The 22681-nt window shown below is 34.2% G+C and overlaps 1 protein-coding gene across 14 annotated transcripts in view; it reads left to right on the top strand.

Annotated features, from left to right (window-relative positions):
* Positions 1 to 22681, top strand: part of TENM3 (teneurin transmembrane protein 3) — a 1293822-nt gene that overhangs the window by 418020 nt on the left and 853121 nt on the right. For all 14 annotated transcript variants that reach the window (XM_063156143.1, XM_063156142.1, XM_063156144.1 and 11 more), the window contains exon 5: positions 14192 to 14231. The gene's annotated coding sequence lies outside the window, so the exon portion shown is untranslated. The remainder of the gene's footprint in view (positions 1 to 14191; positions 14232 to 22681) is intronic.

The raw sequence follows: 22681 nt of genomic DNA, 5'->3' as shown, positions 1-22681 counted from the left end.
GTAGGTTCAGCTTGATGGCCTCCAGACTTTGCTACTTCTTACAACCTCCAGCATTTCATCACTCTCCCATTTCCATTTTGATAAAACAGTTGTTTATGTAATTCATATAAAATTTCTAAAGGTATGAAATAAGAGTATAATTTTGAAAATACTTGCAGGCCACTGTAATCCTTAGGTTTTGAAAGATATTTAGAGACTTGAAAGTCGCCCCTTTTGTGAAAGAGTAAATCTCTTCCATGTCACCCCTCAGGATCTGAGCTGGAATCCCGAGGTTGGCACCACATCCTTGCTCCTACCAACAGCTGCTGGTCATTAATGGCTTCACTTGCTCCTCTATCCACATAGACGAGTCCCCAGATGAATGAGTTAAATCTGTACGTTGATATTGTAGTGGTAATCTTTTTTTTTTTTTTTACATAATTATTGCATAAATTTGGTTGATGAACTTTCTTAATGGAGAAGATAAAGGAAAACAAAATAAAGCAACCTTATATTTTCATATCAAGTAGGTAGATTTTTGGGATTTTTTTTTAGTTCAGTTTTGGGTTTTTGTTTAAGGGCTTTTTGGCTGTGATTGATTTTACATTACATGAATATGTCAATGAGCACTGGCAAAAAAATGCCTCAGTAGGATTGCTTTTCAGATCCAGATACATCTTTGAAAGATGTCTAAAATGACATGTTTGCAGTAAAATATACATGGCCGGGTGAACTTTTCTGGTCTTATCTTGCGCCTCAGTAATTTTAAAACAGAAACCAAAGCCTTTGTTCTGATAAACTAGACATCTTTCTAAAATATATTTATTAAAATGAAATATTCAAAGAATCCAAAGAGCAAGTATACATACAGTAAATGTGTTCTTTTTCTCCTGTGCATGGTTAACTTCCATTCATATTAATGGGGTTAGGAACATGCTTCAAGCAGAGAAGACTATAATTTTTAAAACCTGAATATTTGAATATTGAATATTTGGCTTAGTTAAATTTATGTTGTCTTTTTACTACAGGAGGGAAAATTATTTTTTGGAAGGTAATGTTTCTTTTGAGTTGAACTCTTCTATAAAAATCCTTATCCCTGAATTCTCTTGTGAATATTTTGAGAAATATTTTTGAGCCTTGAGAATGTTTGAGAAAACATAACTATATAGCATTTTCATAATTAAAGTATTTTTTAGTAGTATTCTGAATATTAGCTAGGAATCAAGGTAGTTGTCGCTGACAACCATTCTATCAGAAAGACAAATTCTTACATGATTTGTGAGAAAGTGTCAGAAGTATGTGTGTTTCTAACAGCCAATGCAGATGTGATACTGCTTTCAAATACACTTAGAAGTTTAGATGAGTTGAGGGATAAGAAAACTATGACTCAAAGGACCTTGTTTTGTTGAAAATGTAATAGAATTGCTATATCTGTGTACTTTCAATTCACAGTATCTTAATAGGATTCTATAATTACTCTAAATTCCTTATTTTCTGCAGTAAAGCTCTTTTGTACAAAGAAATGACTTCATAAAAGCCTGGCACCATGCAGTGGTGTGTTTTTAAGTTCAAGAATCCTAGCTGATCTCAGAAATGGTGATACTCCAGAGTAAGGAATATATTATAATAACTTAGAAGTGTACCTCATTTGTATGAATTCAATGCTTTCATTCTTAAAGTTTTTATTAATAAAATCATCTCTACTGAATAAAAAACCCAAAATATATAGAATCACTGTAGTGTAAATTCTGAAAATTTTCCAATTTTCATTCGGTTTTCACACTCTTTGAATGAAACACTTTGTTACAGAGTGCTTGATAACAAACTGCTTATACATTTTAATGGTTAAAAACATGCCCTTGAACTCTATAGGGCATGTCTGAAATCTATGGCATACATGTATTTCCTTTATGAACCTAGTTAGGGTTGCACATATGTCTATCTTAAACATTTTTGTAAGTGCACACAGTTTTCACTGTTCAAACATGTTTTCATATATTTAGTTCACTTTTTCATTCCAGTGGAAAGAAGAGTGATTAAAGTTTTTCTTCTGTTTCTGAGGATTACCATGTATCAAAAAGATTTAATTGATTTCAGTTTGTTTTCAGTAATTTAAGTTTGCTGTTACCTTTCTGAAAAGCTGAGGTGGTTAAACATAAAGCATGGATGATGCATACCATGACCCTTTGGCACAGAACAACTGGTAGTGGCTGTTTATATGTGCAATAAAATCGTGATCAATCTCTGACACTTACTACAGACTTCCTGCTGCTTAGAAATGTGTACAGTAATAGCATTTGTATGTTTTCTGTTCCCTTAAGAGTTCAGTATGCTGCTTCACAGGAGCAAAGAAAATTAGAAATAACATCACCAACACTGCGATAGAAATAAATAAAATAGCAATTTGTAAACTCTTCCAGACAGATCTTTACAAATAAATGCAGGAGTCTCTGTGTATAGGTATAATGTAAATATAACTTCAGTAGGGATTGTGCTTATCTGTTGTGTGTATAAACAGTTATTTCATTTTATACATTACTGTTTAAATTGTAAGAACCTGTCCTTTTTCTTTCTTTCCAATAACTAGACCACAAGAGACACCACTTAGTACAGCAGATGAAGCTGAAATTTTAATATCTTTAAATTTTAGGAAGCTGGTTCAGGGTGGGGTGGGGGAAGTTCCTATTTTAAGTATTTGAGTTGGAAGACTAAAATTCATTAATCATTTTGTGAAAGATAAGTTCATAAATTTTGATAGGACAATAATGGGTAAAACTGGCTGTATTGTAATTGATTTTACCTTTTCACTGTGGCAGACAGTTAATAGTTTTCTGTTATAGGTGAATAAAAAAAAGATGAAAAAAACACACAAACACACAGAAAAACAAACCACAGATGTAGGGACCATGCAACTGCTTTATCAGTTTAGAAGAACAGAGAAAAACCCAAACCACCATATTCTGGTATCAGTACAAATTAATCTAAAGGAACCATGTGTAAGGTTCCCATAATCCATCACCTACTTTTCCTGACATTTCACAGAGATACAAAGCTGATTATATGCACTGTAGAAAAGCATGTAATTCTTTACTTAAGTCTTTTAAATGGAATGATTAATTTCTGTCCTTACTCATAGGTTATGTCTGCAATCTTGATAAAATTTGAGTTACTGAAAGCTTCAATTTATTTTTAATGCATAGAGGATTTACTTATGTGAAATCAAACATGAGAGTCTGAGGAATATCTAATGATTATATCTATTTTCCATATCCAGTCTAAAATCTGAGGATGTCTGTGGGGAAGAATTTTGTATGCGTGGTGCAGGTGAAGGGTCACTACAATGCTATACATACTATTTAATCTTACCTTTTGGTCCCATAATTGCCCTTTTTTTTTCTTTAGCTAACACAGTGTTGGAAATTTAAATCTGTTTCAATAGTAGAAAATTTAAAGTATGTGCACAAAATACCATTCGAAAGTATTATGCCAGTATTTTAGTTGTAAATAGGTCTTGCACCAAAAATGTTAGCTGCTGTAGTTAATTATGATGAATAAGCATACAACTGGAAACTGAATAAGCTTTTTAAGTATAGACAATGTTCCTGTAGCAATTCCTTCATGCAATTTATTTTAGTCAATGTGCACTGTGTTCCAGTGTGGTACCCAAAAGCCATTTAGGGAAAATATTTGGTACTTTCTTCATCCTAAGAGTGTGATTTCATGCAAGCGAAATGTAAGAGAGGGCTTAGTGTTGAGTCACATTGCTCTGAAGGGTAGTCTGTACAGGGGGTCTCCTCTTTGGTTTCTCCTTTATTTCTTCTCCCTTTGAATGCCAGGCTTCATAAAACTGCATAATTATCATGTTCTTGAACCTAAAAATTCCAATCATCATAATAGGAAATATTACTAACCTCTACTAACAAAATTTAACTGCTTGAGTCCAGTGCACATAGAATCATGGAACAGAATCATCAAAGTTGAACAAGACCTCCAAGATCACCATGCCAACCAAACCATATCACAAAGTACCATATCCAGTCTTTTTTGATCACTCCCAGGCATGGTGACTTTACCACTTCCCTGGGGAGCTCATTCCAATGCTTGAACATTCTTTCAGTGAAGAATTTGATTCTTGGATCCAGCCTGAACCTTGCCTGGTACCACTAGAGGCCATTTCCCCTTGCCCTGTCACTGGCTGCCACTAGAAGGGGCTGATCCCCAACTCACTATAATCTTCTTTCAGGACTTGCTAGAGATCAATAAGGACTCCCATGAGCTGCCTTTTCTCCAGTATGCTGCTTCACAGGAGCAAAGAAAATTAGAAATAACATCACCAACACTGCGATAGAAATAAATAAAATAGCAATTTGTAAACTCTTCCAGACAGATCTTTACAAATAAATAGCCACTGTTCCTTATGTTCCAGACTCTAATGCTTGCTGTACTGAAGGAAGCAAAGTGTGCACCTTCCCTATCAGATGTATAGAGCCCATGGACACTCACTCGATTATTCTTATGAAGGTCATATTTATTCCTTGTTTCTATACATTTAGAGTACTTCCTGATTCTTATTGTTGGCCATTCATGCTTTATGAGGAAGAGGAAGTTGCCTTTTTCTGATACAAGCCTAATTATTGTCATCCCTGATTGATCATGTCCTACTCTTTCTAAAGTATAATGCATTCTGGAGAGGCTCCTATGGTGAAACGGCCATATATTCCCATGTTGCCTTTGTTTCATTTATTAAGTAACACTTTACAAAGTGCCTTCTGCCATTGCACGTTAGCACTGGTTTCCAGGCTTTCAGGGAGTAAGATGTTGCTCATGGTAGCAAAAATCTCTTGATTTAAGATGAATATAAAGTGACTGTGAGTGGAGGCAGAACTTGAAGTTTGAACTTGCTAATATACAGTTATCAAATTAAAATGTGGATGTTCCATAATAGCTTTTACCTACAATTGTTTTCAGAAACACAGTGAAATTCTTCCAAACTGTATTTTTTGCACTTGCAGCAAGTGTGTCTATTTGAATACATTAGCCATAAATAAGTGAATACAGTTAATTTAAAAGCAGCAAAGTTACATGAAAGTAACAAAATGGGTAAATCCAGAATTAAGTTATTAACTGAATTAAAGAAGCTAATTGAGCCCGTTTCATTAAAGGAAAAAGCTTTTGAAAAAATAATCAGTTCACATGTTGAAGGGGAAGGCAAACCTCACTTGAAACTGCATCTTCTTTACTTTCCTGCAAGTACCTTAATTGTAACACCTTCAGACATTGACTTTGTTGGTGTCTTTCCACTTCCTTTGCAATATATAAATATTCATTAGCATAGTAATTAGAAACTTTTATTTCCCATGTAAATTGGTTCAACAAACAGGGAATAGAATAATTTTTTCTGTCTCTGTCTCATTGAGTATATGAATATTTATTGAAAGTAATAAAAAGTTTCATCAGGAGAGACAGAAACATACTTATCAACAAACTGCCTATAATAATAAAGATAAAAGAGTTCCTGGAAAATAGGGGTTAAATAGCATTCAGGTAAAGCTGAAATGCAAAGATAAGATTTCAATATAATTGTTGATTGTTCAAACAAAATGTTATTAAGCAAAAAGTGAGGAACTGGAATCTTTTTTTCTCCTTGTTTCTGTGTTTATTATCAGTGTTAAAGTTTACTATGTCTACAAAAAAATTAGTTCATTTGATTTTCTCTCAGACGTCATTCAAAGAATTTAAAAAATCTTTTGCACAGTTCCCTAGTCTCATTTTTTTCTAATATATTGACTTCCCCAGTTCTTTGTAGTGAATATTCCTCTACTGAGTGGAAAACACAGCATATATTAAGTTGGAAAATTTAAGGTAACAGGTAACAGAAGGCATCCTTAACACTGCCACAACATCAGAAATTAGTATCACACACTTTTAAACAAAACTGTTCTTCGCATTATGTATGGCTTTCAAAAGTAGAGACTGTTGTCAGATCATTTTTGTGGTACAGTATTCTTATCCCATGTAATTTAATGTAGTTTAGGCCAATTGTATTGGCAGAAAACTGCATAAAGCAGTTTATTTTTTTCTGTAGCTTTTTAGGCCAAGGTAAGATCAGGTGTATGGTAGTGGCTTACTTTATTCTGGACCCTTACAATCTTTGGGTTGAATTATAGATGGAACTTGGTGTAGCCCTTTGAAGATATTGAAAACTCCACGTGATTATGTTCTTGATCAGCAAGCAATTAATAGAGAAAACTTAAAAAATGAAAAAGACAAGAGGTAAAGAGGATTTTTTTATTTTTTAAGACACGTATCATACATTTTTTCTTTACACATGTACAGCAATTGGAAAGGTGACTTCTGATAGCTCATGGGTCATATACCAGAAAGCAAAGGTTGCAACTAAGCCAAAAATCTGGCAAGGTCTTTGCTTTGGCAGGAAGAGACATTTTTCCCTAAAAAAAAAAAATAAAATTAAAAGTATGAGTACTTACAGAGGAGCTTTCAAAAACACTTTTAAAGTCCTAGGGGAGAAAAAGATCTGTAAAAATGATTAATGATTATCAGGCATAAAATAAGTGTTTTTAAGCTCTGTCAACTTTGCTTTTCTAATGAGGACTTAACTGCTCCCCAACTAAAGCCTTTATCCAAGCTGTGTTTTGTATTTCATTTAATCAATGCTTTGTATAGAGACAGTTACCATCATCATAACCTTTCAGTTCTTGTGTTTTGGCATCTCGCAGATTTCGTATGCAAGTTGGGGGCTCAGGGGAAGCACATTTAACTGAAATGTCCAAGTACAATTTAGTGTGTGATGTAGGGTTATAGAACTCCTCTCAGACTTGCTTATTGTTGCAAAGAGAGCCTTTGTAATTACTGGGGGATTATGGCAGAATATGAAAGGCCTTGAAAGCGGCTTTCGTGAAGATCAGGAATGCGTTCTGCACAACCTCTGAAACAATCAGCTAGAGTAGTGAAGCAGAAGTATATTAAAATGTGAAGAGTTCACTGAAAAGGTCCTGATAGAAACACCCAATTAAAGAAATAAAAACTGATATTACAGATTGTGAAAGATTCTCACTTTGGTAAGAAAAAAGAGCCTTAGAAGAACCAGAAATGAGATGACAGTACAAATACAGTGGCTTTTTCCTCTTTTTTCTCAGCAACAAAAGTAACGAAATTTGAGTTTAATGTTATATAATTAAGAAGAATGGAATTGATGTTAGTTGTGCTGGTACCCTGCTCAAATTATTGTGTGAGCTTGAGACCAATAGTCCAGGAATGATGGAGTTCCTTTTTTTCATGTGTATAAATCAGTGCAAAATTTTGGTGCAACACACCATCTTATTATATTTCACTTCTTAATTAAGTTTCTTTACCTAATTATGTTTTTAGTCACAAAGCATAACTGTGTGGTTTTTGAACTAATTTCTCACCAAAAAAGTTTAGGTTTTTTTATACCGAGCTGTATATTTTTACTTTGTCCTTCTCTATTTCAGAGTTTAAAAACAACAAAAGCAATACAATGCAAAAAATAGTCTGTCTGAGAGTTGTTGGTGAGATTTTTGTTGATGTGGTCTTTTATTTCAGATAAAGTGTTGTGCCCAATCATGATTATGGAGGATTAAGCCATAAACCTCCTTTTCTGTGATGGAAGCTGCCTTGCCTGGCACTGAGTTTTCCATTAATGCTTTTTTCTTCAGTGATGCTGGAGTTGAGGCAAGTTTAGGTGAAATATTTTTCAGTAGTGAGCAGGCAGAAAAATCATACAGTGCTTTTGGAAAATTATATCTGTGAATTTAACAAATACACTTGTGAACTGAGTTTTTTAACAGAAGTAATTAACAAAACCTTAATCCTTTCCATTTTGCTTACATATTGAATGCATTATGATATTTTCACTTTATGAGTTTTTTGAATAACATGATGAGAAACACTTTTTGCTATGATTTGTTTGATGGTTTTGCTACAGCTTGATCCATAACATATTAAAAAATATTTAATATTGAAGCCCACTTGGCAATATTTTTCTTCTGTAAAATACTTGGTATGTAGTTGAAACAAAATTCTACAAGTGTGTCAGGTTATCCTTTATGTGAAAGTACCTTTAGATCACTGTATATTTATAAGCAGCTTGGTACAAAAGCCAATAAAATCCAAATGACAATTCCCACTATTAGCAACACTGACACCTGCTCCAACTGTCAGTCATAAGAGGATGATCTTCCCCATAACACCTCCTGTTTACATAGCTGAGCTAAAGCTAACTTTAATGTTATTAGCACACAACACTTTTCAGTAATTCTTCATTTTACATTACACATCAAAAATACTCTCATAAAGCAGATTTATATTAAGATTATTTTCTTTTTGAGTCAGTTGAAAATTAGGAATTTCCAACACTAAAATTTTATTCCACCTCCCTCAAGACATTTAACTTAAAAAATGTATCAACTTCTTAACTGGAAAAGATATTTCACTTTTTTGGAAGTGCTGAGGGGAGAATCTAACATGGGAATCATAAAAAGTTAGATTTCCCACAAGAAACAAAATTTATGCTAATGAACAAGTTCATTGGCAAAAAAACTAGATTAAAAAATGTATATAATTTGCTCTTGTTGTTAGCTGGAAAATTTGAAAATATTTTATTATTTTTGCCTGCCCTCATATTGTGAAAAAAAATGAGCTATGTGAAATCAGCAGCATGTTCTTACATTGTCATTAAAATTTAAATAGTGACTGTGTGTGCTTTTAAAGACCAGCAGACAATAGTACTGTGTAGGAGTGGCCTAAGAATGAGTGTTTCTGAATATGTAACATTTATATATTAGGCAAATTAAAATATTGGAATGATTGTATTAAGCTATTTCAAATTTAATTTTTCAACTTCACCAACCTTTTCCTGTTGAAACCCACTTTGTGTTTGAAAGATTTACATCCAGTTTACTTGTCATTGGTATCCGTGGAACTTCTGAATGCTGTCAGAAAAACATGAAGGTTTTAGGAGAGAAATATTGATAATGAAAGAAAAGAAAAATTTAAATAATGTTCAGGTAAGCAGTGAGTCCTTAGATCAGTGTTGATGGCAAGTACTCAGGAATTCAGGTTTACTTTTCTGTTTTTCAGTAAAATTATTAAGCTTCTCATAAAATAGACTCAAATGTGTGTTTGGAGACCCTATATAATAAATGAAATACAAAATACTGCATTTAAATACGGGGCTGACAATAATGATATAAGAAATAGGAAAATACTAGTTCCAGATAAACTATACAGAATTCTTTTGTGTCAAGATATGATCTCCAGAAAAAAAAAAATAAAAGAGCATAATCATTGCTTTCTTATTAAAAGTATGATGAATATACTCTGAACAATTTGAAATGTTAAGTGAGCTCCTACTATAATATTTCTGTCTCACCCCATAGAATTTTAGAATTTAATTCTTAGAATAGTTCTTAAATGGCAATTACTCTTAACTCCACGAGGATTACTCTGTATGTGTGCACTATATGTATAGGGCAGCTTCATACATGCAAAAAATATTTAATTTAGTCTTTAATTGGGAGTCTAATCAGAGCCTGCCAGGAAGACAATGTTTTGCATTAACTATCTGAATATAGCTCTAGTGAATAAATTGATTGCTAGCAACTTAAAAAGCTGTCAAAATTCAGACTGAATTTGTGATGACTTTATTTTTTGGTTCTGGAACGGGAATAGATTCACAAAACTAGTGAAGATATAACAACTGTTTCTCTTCATCTTCCCATCTCCACCCACTCACCTCTACCCCCGCAAAGTTGAAGATCTCACCATATGTTTTTTAATGCAATAACTCCTCTATATAAGAGACTAGGTTTTAAGCCCTTCCCCCTGACTGAGATTTAAACCTTTATTTTCTGCCTTCCAAGGGAATCACCTAAGCACTGGATATTCTGCAGGGGTGTGCTCTCACCTGAACTATCTGAACTGCTACTTTGACCGAGCCGTGTGCCTCCCGAGTGAATTCTTTAACCACCAGACCAAAGAGTCATTCGCTCTCTTCGACTCAGTATTTAAATAATCCATGCAGAGCAGCTTTTTCCATGGGGATCGAGAGAAGCCAATTATAGATTTCTCACTGGTTTAAGAACTCTTTTGGGAAAGTGAAAATGTGGGTTCAAGAATGTGCAGACAAGGTCTTGAACCTGATTGTCCCACATTGTGTATCAGATGAGGCCCTAACCGCAGAGCTATTGAATAAGTGAAGAGAGGGGGGATTCTCTTTACTTCCATGAATGATTTACAGAGAGCATGTAAGCCTAATCTTTCATTTCCAGTTCTTTAGTTTTGTGTTTAAATAGCTTCTGAAGAGTTGCCTGTGTCTCTGGCAAGTACACAAATTAATGACTGGAGAAAAATGCTACTTTTGGGAATGCAGAAGGATAGTTCTTCCCCACATTTTTTTGTTTCTAAATATTTCTTGACTATTTCTGTCCGTTCCAAATGAAATCAAAGTATGGTTTTCTTTGTCCCTAAAAGCATAATTTTAGTTGAAGTGTAGGGGCATTGTAGAGGAGGGGGAAGATGACTGGTGTTTTTTTTTTTCAATACACTTTTTGTAAAAAATCCTTACTGAAAACAATTTACATAATACTTAAAGCCCTCTCTCATACACTTCCATGTGTCCTAACACTTCCCAATTCAAGGACCTGTACTGAGCTGAACTAGCATGCCTCTATTAAGAAGGAGTAGTAGAACTTGCTGGCCATAAGTGCTTATTTCAATTCAGCCACAAGGATCAATATGAAAGAAACATTGGCCATTTATGAAATGAGTCATTTTTCTCTACCTTTTACAGTGCCAATGGATGTGAGGAAAAGCCAGAAAAATGTATAGGGTTTTTTTCTTTTTTTTTTTTTTTAATGGGGAAAAATCAAGCTAGAAAATTCTTACCTGCAAAGGTCAGCTGTTGATCTCTTGCAGGAAAATGTCTGAGTAGTAGTGTACAGATACTGAATAGGTAGTCAAATATTTCAAATCTTCACAGAGTCATACAGAAGGTTCTTTGGTACCAGTTGTGAAACCCGGAGTTCCCAAGTCTTAATTTAGTGAATGATTTTCCCTTCCTTTAGAACTGTAAGAAAGGACAAGAAGGGTAACATCAGTTCCTTGTCTAGAAAGAACGCTTGGTGTTAATCTTGATTTCCCAAGCTTTTGCTTTATATCAGTGGAGTAATTGCCAAGAGCACAGTGTCCTTTCTTTTCCTAGACATATACACTAGAATGATCAAGACACAAGCTGAATAACCAATTCTAGTTCCCTAAACCTTTGTGCCTAGTTTTCTTCCGCTCTCCCTTTCAGAAGTTTACCCAGGAAAACAAAATCCATTCCTTTTTTGATTACACATATTCACAGAGATCCACCGTGCATTTCATGGGGGATGGGAATATTCTCTGTACATTAAGAAGGTGGTTATGCCATAGTAGGTGTTTAGGCAGCCCTGATGCCCTTACTTTAAATGAGGAGACAGTTCCAAAATATCTGATAGATTTATGTTGCTTGTGCTTTTTTATTAAATGCTGGTAGGAAAAGTGCATGAACTCAGAGTTGCTCATATGTGTAATTTCTCCCAAAATAATGCATCTTTCTGGAAAACTTCTAACCAGAACACCCAAAGATATCAACCTTGTTTCTGGAAGAGTCAGGTGTACTTGCTAACTTTTACTTTGTTGCTTGTTGACCTTTTTGCAAAAAGATATAGTGCAATGTTCAAGCAAAAGCTATTGCTAATAGAACATGCTGAATTCTATTTTTAATTAATCATCTGTCTTTCTTGATAATGCTGGACCTTCTTAGTCCATAAAAGTAAACCTAGTTTCCATTATGGACAAGTTGGGGTATTTCAGCCAATGTGTTATTTTTAAGACTGAAAATTATTTCTGAACTACAGAAGTAAAAATAAATCATAAAATATAGTCAGTCTTTATTTCTTTCATCTGACCTGCACATTCTTAGATTTAAACTGTGTATTAAAAATGGTAAGAATTTTGATAATAATTCTTCTGTGTGTTCTGTTTCGTGTCTGAGAATCTTCTCTTACTTTATGGATTTCACAAAATAAGAAAAAATGAATTTAGCAGTATTCAAAACAAGCATTCAAGATACAAATCTTTAAAGTGATTCTCCATTCATATAAAGCAGATGCAAGTATGAAGCTTTGGTACATGACCAACTTCTGTACTGCATGCAGGGTTTGATGAAACCAGTAACCTGACTGTGAGATCAGCAGGGCACACAAACCCAGGTGTGTTTCTTCTGTCCTGCCCAGTCAGCACAGTGGGTGAGCTCATGGCAGCTGCAACCAGATGCAAAGTTAACAGAAACAAAGGAGGACAAAGTGCTGGAGAGATCATAAAGTGATTTTTTTCAGTGATTTTTTTTTCTTTTTTTGTTTTTTTCACCCGTGCAAAATTTCTTTCAGGGCATCCCTCAGCCTTGTGTCTCAAGATTTCCTGCAGTTAACTCCCACCTGGAGCACAGTTTGTATTCTGTATCAAGTTCGTGTCTTCCAACCTAAGTATTGCACTGGCATTGTTCAGATAATACTTTCTTCAATAACAATTGCCACCTGAAATTGTTTTCTTACTTTATCTCATGTCAGAAAACTAAAATTGATGCTCAGGAACATTAAAAAAAAACAAAAAAACAAAAAAAAAACAACAAAAAAAAAACCCAACAAGAACAAAACAAACCCAATTCAAAACCCTAAGCAAACCCCAAAGTGGAACTCTTGCAAACATGGGTACATTCCCTGGCTTATTTTTCTCAATACAAGGAAAATATCAAGAATGAAAAATGAAAATATGAAAAAATAAATAAAATAGCTTAATTATGCATTTTTCACAGAAAATATGTGAAGCACATATGAAATCATAATTATTTGTTCTTCATAAGTAAGAAATTTTAAAAAATGTATTACTGGTCTTAGCATTAGTTGATCAGGTGCCTTTACTTTTTTGCTTCAGAGTCCATGATTTGGATGTGATGGAGCCTTATGTATTTGTCTGGTTTTGTGGCATTTATTAGATGAAGTTATTCTCCAGTTAATTGAGTATTTTCCAAAATGAGCTTCCACTCCCATAAATATGAAACAGTTGGAATAGTAACACTCAGTGCTTGAGTTAGCTTTTCATTTATGGACTACTGAAGTATGTTGAAGTACATAGATCTTTATTTTCTATGAAATCATGCTTAGAGTCAAGAGAAATGCATGTTCACATAAAAAAAGTCTTGCTGAAACAGTAAATTGGTCTCAGACAAGAAAGTGGGAATATATGAAAAATGCAACTTTAATAAAATATTTCTAACAAGGCCTTTTAAAGTGGTTTATATAAAGCAGACAAATATTCACCCTTTCTAGAACTGATCTACTGCTGTTAAAATCATGAATATTTTTCTTTTCTACTTGCACTTCTTTTCTTTTTCCTATAAAAGTGGGGCAGAATCCACATTCACCTTGAGTGTAGAACTGAGACTATTACATATTCCCTACCTGGATGTCACACAAGGGCCACTTAAGTCACTCCAGCACCAGTCAGAGATGTTCAGAAACACTTCTGAGTGCTTTAATTGTTCATCAAGACCTAACCCTTTGAACATTGCTTTAAGGCATATTGGCTCTGCTCTTGAGTCACTGAAGCAAAATTGGAGCATCTGGATGCAGTGTCAAAATAGCCCAGGGAGCTCCAGTGCAGCACCCAAGTGGATAATCTCAACACAGAAGACAAACACTGCATTAGCCATTGCCGGGAGGCTACAGTTCATCTTCCTCTGAAATACAGTACAAGAAAAGTTAAAGGATGATACTTTTTTCTTTGTATCTTCTGTTGTGTGAACAAAGAATCAAGCTGTGTTTTGATGTTTTGTCAAGTGTTTGGCAGCATTTTCAATTCTCGTTTGCCCTACTAATCCGCTGATTTTTTCTTTTCTTTGGACAAAGCAATGCATGTTTTTTACAGTTTATGCTGTATTGGATATGTTAGTGCAAAAGAATGAATCCAGTCATTGATGTTGCCTTTGAATCAAAGTATTGAATTAAAGTAGAGGAAGAATAAGTATGATAATAATTTAGTTGCCTATTAGTACTGTAACATCTAATTATGCTCTCTTGTACTAAATTTTTTTATAATTCTGTGACCTATTTGAAATAATATTTTTTTGCTTTGTTTGCTTTCACAGATGGCAGGAAAACTGCATTCCATTGATTGAAAAGAGCATTGTAAGTAACTCTTTTTGTTTCCCCTGTTGAATTAGGCATCGCATTTTATTTTTCTAAATCTACTAATTTTTTATCTTGTGGATAAAACTTGACTTCTTCCTTGAAAACTGGTGAACAATTAATACTCTGTGAGAGCCTGTGAGACATCTGGCATGTGGCTACAGATACAATTCCCAAGCCAGATTTCTTTTGCCATCGGCAAGAATAGTTTATGTAAGGCTTAGGCCAACGGGTCAAGAAATATAAATGCAGAAGCATGCTAAACATACCACCTGACATCAGGCTTTTCCTGGAACATGGTTGATCTGTAGAGTGCAGACCAGACTGAATACTGGAGTGCAAAACTGGGGCACAGCAGCATATACAGAAGTGAAACTAAATACAATCAGAAGCATAAGACTGATTTGATGATTTACTATTTTTATTTGATTCAGATAATGCATTCAGATTGCATTATATATATGTACATAGAACCCTAACATGCAGTAAAATAATTTGTTCAATGATACTAAAAAAAAATCTCTGCTAAGCACTCTGCTTCACACTACTATTCAAGCTATTCACACTACTCTTCTAAATACATTAACAAAATATATTCCATTTGGAACATGTCAAGTAAATGGCTAACACTTTTTCTAGCATGTCTAGCTGCCATTAATTTAGTTAGTATTCATTGTAATTACACTCATCATAATGAATTAATTTAGTATTAATGTGAATATTATACAACTTTTTAGACAATCCATTATAATTCAGCAATAATTAATGTACATATTAAATGAAGTGTTACTGCTTAGTGCTATGATAAAGCCATGTTGTTTCATTTGAAAAGCTTTACAGGAAGTTACATTTAATCTCATTGGTATTCCAATTGTTGCCAGGAGATATTTTTCAATGGCAAAGGGCACTTATTCTTGGGAGACTTGTTAACTTTTCAGTGAGATTCCATTTTTGCACTTGTCTACTGATTCACCTATAAGACACTGGCATTTGAAGCAAGATACTTAATGGACATGATAATGCAAAAAACTCATTGAACTATCCTAAAAGCATGAAAAATTTCTGACATTTCAGACAGTATCCAATAAAAGATGCCAGAGTTTATAAGTGAAGTCCTGTAGCACTTAGGTTTTATGATTCTTTTTCCCTTCTGCCCTCCAAGAGTAATCCACAACTGAGAAGTAAGTATTTTAGATGTATCACACATCAACAGGATTAGGTGCCTCAAAGGCATCCATGGCCGCTTCAGCCAGCTGCCTAAAAGTAATGACATGTGGAAACGTAGCAAAAGAAGAATGCCCACATTGGATTAGGGTAAGAATTGTCTGGACAGCATCCTGTCTCTAGGCAGTGATTATAAATATATGCCCAGGGAAGGGTAAGAACTAGAAGTAGATTCCCCAGCCTCCAGTAGTTTTAGCTGATGAAATTTCAACAGATGTATGTGGTTTCTAAAGATCAAAATTTTGTTGTGTTTTGGGTCCCTGTATCTACTCCCACAAACCTGTTCAAGTCTTAGAACATGTATGAGTTGTATGGGTTTACTACCCTGTTCATTTTGTGCATAAATAACTTTTTGTTATTGTTGTTTTGAATGTGATTTCTTCTATCTTAATTTGAATCTACCTTGTATTGGATTTGATTGACCTGTAGTCAATCCATTCCCTTTATGCAACCAGTGATTTGTCAGCCTCATCTATATCCTCCTTTGGAGATGGCCTCCTCAAGAGAAGTATCCTACTCTGTGTAGAAGCTGTTCATCTTTCTTGCCCTGTTTTGGGTTTTGCATGCTATCCATTGCTTTCTAAGTGTGAGACATTCTTAGGTTTATACTATTTCAAAATCATTCCCTCAGCTTTTCCTTCTTAGTTTCTTCCTGAATACTAAGAATGAATGGTTATGGAACTGTGGGCTTATTTCTCCACGGTGACTGTCAACTCTAGACCCACTAGGTTAAAATTCCCACCTTCCCTCACCCTCTCCTGTGTACTGTTTTACATTTATTTGCAGGGCATTTATTCTGCTGTTGTTTTGCTTGTCACTCAGGCTTGCGAGTACAGAATTTCTGGAATTCTACACTGTCTGTCCTTGTCCTGGCTAACCCAAGTAACTCCAGTCAGGGACATTTTTCAACAGCCCTCCTCCCTCCTCCTGGATTATTTATGAATGTTGAACAGCACAGGCCCTAGAAAAACTCTTTGAAAAAGTCCAGCAGCAATGTCTCACAATTTCAGGAACTGGATCTTTCCTCTCTACTACTTTGCTTTTAAAGTCTCAGTTATAAATGTCTGCCTTCTTACCTGCTTACTTTTTATAATAGCCTTTGTTGAGAAACTCTAAGAAAAACCTTCTGCAAATCCAAGGTAGACTCCTACTGAGCAACTCCAGGCAACCAAATCACTCACATTCATGTGTCTGTTGAATGAGAAAAAGTGCTTCAGTAGTTCTACAGAGGAATATTTTCCTTTACAAAAGCCATCTTCACTTGTCCAAAATATAGCATATTTATCAAATATCCAACTTGAATTTTGTATTATAATTTATACTGACTTGACCAACATGGATTTCAGTATATTTAGGTCTGACAAAAGACACTTTTTTTTATATCTGCTCTTTATTTTATTTTCACTGCAGTTACATCTTACAGTTCTCAGTACCTTTGCAATTCTAACATTGCATTAGATGTGAGAGATAAATGCACCCTCGCTTGTCAATAAGATGTATCATTTATGAATTTCTTATAACTGTTTAGTGAATACTATCTTTCTAATAATTTGTTACTATTCACTTTCTCATCACTTCCGTTCTGCAAGCTGATGTTCCCACTGAGAGTTATTAGCATACATTATTACACAGCAAGCAATCTTTACCTGTAGTTTTACAAAATATGTCAATGTCATGCTGGGTAATAAGAGTTCACCTTATCTCTGAACTTCTGACTTTGTTTCTGCTGATATGTTTGACCTCGGGCTTAACCTATACACATTGCCTTTCTGTTGAATTTTACAGATCACATGTAGGCTGGGCATTCCTATTTATTATTTCACACTTAGGAAAGGAATTAAATTTTTCTATCAAGTAGTGCATTAATAAAATAAATGCTAATAGTTATGTAGTAACTATTATTATGAGAGAGAGAATTAGAAACTATTTGGGACCACCCTAGATCTTTAAAAAAAGTTATTTTATTACTTCAGATTAATAAAACATATTAAAACAAATGGTTTTGCAAACTACCTTTTTTCAATTGATGTATTAATAAGGAATTCAATCTCTTTAGTTAAAGTAGACCAGCACAGTCACTGCAAGCACTGCCCCTTGTTGAACTCAACAGTTGTCACTTGTGAAGTTTTAATGAAATTTTTGTCCTTTTTTTGTGTGGCAATCTTTTCTGTCTTTCCAGTGTCAAAGTATCCTTCTCTCTTTCTCAGGCAAAATCAATTCACCCAGTAGCTAGCTTCCTGCTTCTGTATAAAGCATTGAACTTTAAGTAGTTCAAATCAGGTCTAATGATGCTCAGCTGCATAATGTTTAAGTTAACATGTTCAAGGCTTGGCTTACTCCAGTAAAGCAGATAAGTCTGTTCTCAGTACTGCTTTTGCTATTGCTGTATACCTTCCAGGTGTCGGTGTCATCAAGATCTTTTCTGTTTAGATATGGCCTCAGACCTCCTCTATGGAGGTCCACTAATTCTTTCCTACAGACTAACGATACTTAGTTAAAAGTAGTATTGTCTACCTTATCATTATTTCATAACATGCCATTAAAATATTTTTTTCATTAATTAATGATCCAAAGTATTTAGATCCAGTTACTGTTAGGGACTTATGACCCTGTTTGCAGACATACTGAATTCCAATGCTTGAAATGAAAGGGAAGTGTTGACTCAAAATTGTTGTAGAGATACCATTGCTAACACATAGAGCTGGTCAATGTTTCCAAAATGTTTAAACCTTTCATTCTGGTTTTCCTAAATAGATGGTACCCTCTTTAAAACACTATTTTGTCCTTTCTCGCAGGGAAGAATTCTGTTTCTGACTATCTTGACCAGTGGCAAAACAAAAAATTAAAGTTTCAGTGACAAAATTAACAGCATTCAAATTTTTTTGTTGAAAAAGTGCCAGTTTTTGGGAACAATTTTATGTATTGTATTTCACACATACTTTGGGGGCATTCTCTATGTGGTTTGTACTAATGCTTATTTTGTGGCACACACAGATGTTCAATCAAGGCTCCCTTCTGTGTTACTGGTATGGACTAACTGAGATAGATAATAAGGCTTTTTTTTTTTATCTGATGTGTTAATTTGTATTTTTTCAGGCAATAATCCTTTTTTTTTTTAAGAGATACATGGTAATTGGTCATCTTGTTTCTGTTTCTGAATCACATTTGCAGATTTGGTGTCACTCTAGCATTTACTAAATTGGTGCATTATTCAGCTTTTGCGACCTTTTAAGTTCTATGTTCGTATTCACAGGTTTTCTTTTCATGACTGATACTGGTGTTTTCCTTTCTAAGTTACCTTCATGGTGCCTGTTCTGGAGCTGTCCTTTGGGAAAATGTGATTAATTCAGTGGAGACTGGTCTCTCAGTGGTACATCTGGTTCTTCTTTTACAGTAGAAAGATGGAGAAATGCCTGTGTGTGAATGCTCATGAAGAGTATATGGAAATATATGAATTCAGCTCTTAATCCAACTAAAATATATTTAAACTGTGGTAGTCTTGAATCAATTTAATTTAAAGGAATTTTAAGGAGCCAGGTTCTGACTGGGATCCCAGCAAGGAGGATCAGATTGCAACTTGCATGTTGTGTGTCCAGTGGTTGAGCATTCTTAGGAATTGTGTCCCATTGCTTTCACTTAAGCTTTTCATTTCAAGATTAGGACCTATCTCAGTAAAGGAATTAAAAAATAAGTGCCTGAAGACACAAATTCTGAGAGATATGCAATATTCCACACTTCAGCCCGGAGCCCTTTTCTGTAGTATTGTTTTAAGCTCTCAGAAAAATAGTATTTACAATGAGAACCTTTAACACCCTTTTACCATGTTTGCTGGCAGGCACTGATTTAATGCTAATGTGACAGCTAAGATTTTAGTGAGAGACCCTTTTATTTCTCTAAGAGAAGTGTTACACATTCTGAAAACCAGACAGATTTTTCTGGCCAGTGTCTCCTCACATTTGTGCCAGTAGGGATTTGCTGACTACCCAAATTATCTTTCACAGGATAGCACATGTCTATCTTATGCAGAAATGTTTATCATCCTTTTTGACATTTTTCTAAATAGTCATACTTTTTTAAAGAAATAAAACAGACTTTGTTGTTGTTAGTAAATGGCTATGTAATGTTCCCCCAAAAAACTGCCAGACGTATAATGCAAGACATCAATTTAGGATGAGCTTGCATTCTAGCAAATAAAACTATATTTCTTACAAAATATATTCACAATTGGCAGTAGAAACTTCTTGGGGGAAAAAAAGGGAAATTAAAATATTATAATCTCCATAACATTTATAATGTTAGAAGTGCTGATATGTTAAAGTAAGCTCTCTTGTATTTCAACTGCTGGATGAAGTGTGTTAGGTTGTTCTTTGTTTTTTGTTTGTTTTTTTTTTTTTTTTAAGGAAGGCCCATTTCTGTATCTATACATATAAACTATATTGTTTAACCATACCTGTGGTCAGACAGAAATTGTTATCTTTCACACCAGAACTCTTCTTTTTATATCGTTCATCCTAATAGAGATTTTCAGTTTTGTAGTTTTGAAATGCATAACTGCACTTCTTTTATGCATTTGCCATTTCTTTAACCTATGTTGTAGCAGTTTCATGTGGCTATAACTGTATTAAAGGAAATACTGGTGTAGAATCTGAGTGGAAGAAAGTGGAAAAAGAAGAAATACAGTACAACTATATTCCTGACTTTATTGAACAAGAAATGTAGCTTTGCTTCTTGGTTTTTGTGTTCCAAAGGTCATGTACTTGGCTCAAAGGAGAATTTACTTGCCGTAATTTCTGGAGTTTGGGGGCAAAATTAAATAATCTTTTCTGTTTTCCACACTAGCCTTTAAATGCCTTAATTATGTAAAGTGAACATCTGAACGTCTTTTATTGTACATCCACCAATTATATTAATGTGTTTCTATTAAAAGTGATCAGTTCATTCTCATATTTAGTCAGTTATAGGGCCACAGAAGTATATGGAGCACTATAGTTAAATATCCCTATATATTTACAGGTAATTTATTATTATTAATTAGAATCCATTTATATTTCCAAAATTTTTGCACTTATAAGAAATGCAGATCAAATTTCTCATTTGTGTGAAAACTGATATTTAAAAGTCCTATTTGATTTCATCTAAAAATGGCATTTCAGTTAGGCAGTAATTTGTGCATTAGTCTTTTTTAATTCTGCAATGTTATGTTTTTCAGAGACAGCAAATAATTTTCTGGTTTACTGTTTGAGTCAGAGAAGAGAGATTGTTTCTGCTATTTTCACCTATATCTTCAATATTATATTAATTCCTCAGTGCTGTGTCTGTAGTCAGTTATCTTGAAAAGTGAGATAAAATACTCTTATCTGTGATAATAGTGAACAAAAACCACCATGTTTCCTGTGTTTTGCAACTCTGCTGATTTTTCTGGTTTGGATTTTTAAGAATTGTTCATTGAGCTAAACATTTTTGATAGAGGTGATGGTGGAAGTTATCCATTGATCTGGGAATGGCTGTGGTTCTTTCGTGATTTTTTCAGTTATGTTTCTCAACAGGAGAGACTGTGAGAGAAAACATTTCATTTCATATCAAATTCCCCCATGATTAAACTCTTACAACAGTACTCACCAAATTCCCCCATAATGAAGTTATTACAACACTACTAATTCAAGCCCCAGGTCATTATGAAACTGGTACTTTGACCTTGATAAGATAATATATCCTGAGCTTTGGATGCAGTAAAATTCCTATTACACCTTGCTTCCATTATCTGAAAGGAATTTTTTTTTTACACTTATATTTAGCTTATCTAGTATTGTGATTTGGAAATTAACAGATCTACCAGAATTTTTAACCTATGAAACAAATTCAGTGACTACAAATATAACCTGGAAAATACTACTGCTTCCTCAGGTTAGCAGAATTCATACTTGCTTACTGTTTTTGTGTTTCGAGTGATGCATATGCATGTGAAACTATTAGGATTCAGCTAAAACAGATACTTCAGAGGTGTCAAATGCATGAGGTGTTACTCTGCCACTCCTTGTTTAATGCATAGTTGTGTGTTGAAGCATAGCCCTCGTTCAGAAGTACTGTGGAGTGGAGCCTACCCTGTGGAAACACTTGAAAATGTAAAACTACCCAGAGGTTTCAAGCTTGCAGCAGTTATCAGTCTTCAAAGCAGCCTCTGCCTCAGACTAGGGTACAAAACAAGTGGCTGGCAGTGCAGTATTGTTTTGATTTGAATCCTCCAGCTTTAGTTCATATTTTTTTTCTTCTTTCATATGTTAAATAGAGGTATGTATGACATTTTTCCAGAAGAAAGAAAATAGCATTGAAAAACCTTCTTGCAGTCAGCTTTGCAAAACTCTCAGAAAACTAATTTCTGATGGACATCATCCTTTCATACTTCCCTTGTTGAGACTGCTTTAAACAAGTTTCATTTATATCCTGCAAACTTTCACACCAATTCATAACATAATTAAATTAGACCCAGAAGTTCACTAGCCAAGCTAAGCCTGTTTTCAGCACTATCAGAGGAAAAATAACATATTTCAAAGAAAGATTACTGGCTTTATAATAATTTTTTTCTAGAGACAAAAACCCACAAACCTCTTTCCAGTTGGCCTTGTATTTACAATGCTTCAAATAGGTTTTTTTACTGAAACATTTATGCCAAGGACAAACTGAACATTTCTTAAGAAGCATGTACATATTTATGCAGTTAAAAAGTTGAACTAACTGCTTCCATTTTCTGTGTTGCCTTCTAAGCCAGCTGTAAGAAGAGAAAAGTAAAATGGATGAAATTTCATGGTCATCACTGAAAAATTTCCTTTTCTTCTGAGAGGCAGGAAGTAAACTAGGATTAACAGATGAGGGAGTTTCTGTTATATGTTATTAATACTACTCTATTGAATCATTAAAATGGGAGAGTAGTAAAGCAATAACTGACCACATAATCAAAATAAAATTCCCTGCTTTTTAAATTTGATGAATTCAGTGTAATTTCTTTTATAATAAAGTTACATTAAAACTTATGCAAAATATGTTGATAATAAGTTTGATAGAGAAAGAACTGTTTTCTGTATGCTTCTGCCCTTCTTAAATGATTCTAGATTCTGTTCACACTTCTGCTTAGTAACGGTAACAGAAAATACAAATACAATGGAAATTTATTTCTTACAAAGTTAAATACATATATAGTGGACTCAGAAAATATCAAACTATTGTCTGAA

Source organism: Melospiza melodia, chromosome 5 (genome assembly GCF_035770615.1).
Source record: "Melospiza melodia melodia isolate bMelMel2 chromosome 5, bMelMel2.pri, whole genome shotgun sequence".
NCBI lineage: Eukaryota > Metazoa > Chordata > Aves > Passeriformes > Passerellidae > Melospiza > Melospiza melodia.
This window is presented reverse-complemented; position numbering and strand designations above follow the sequence as displayed.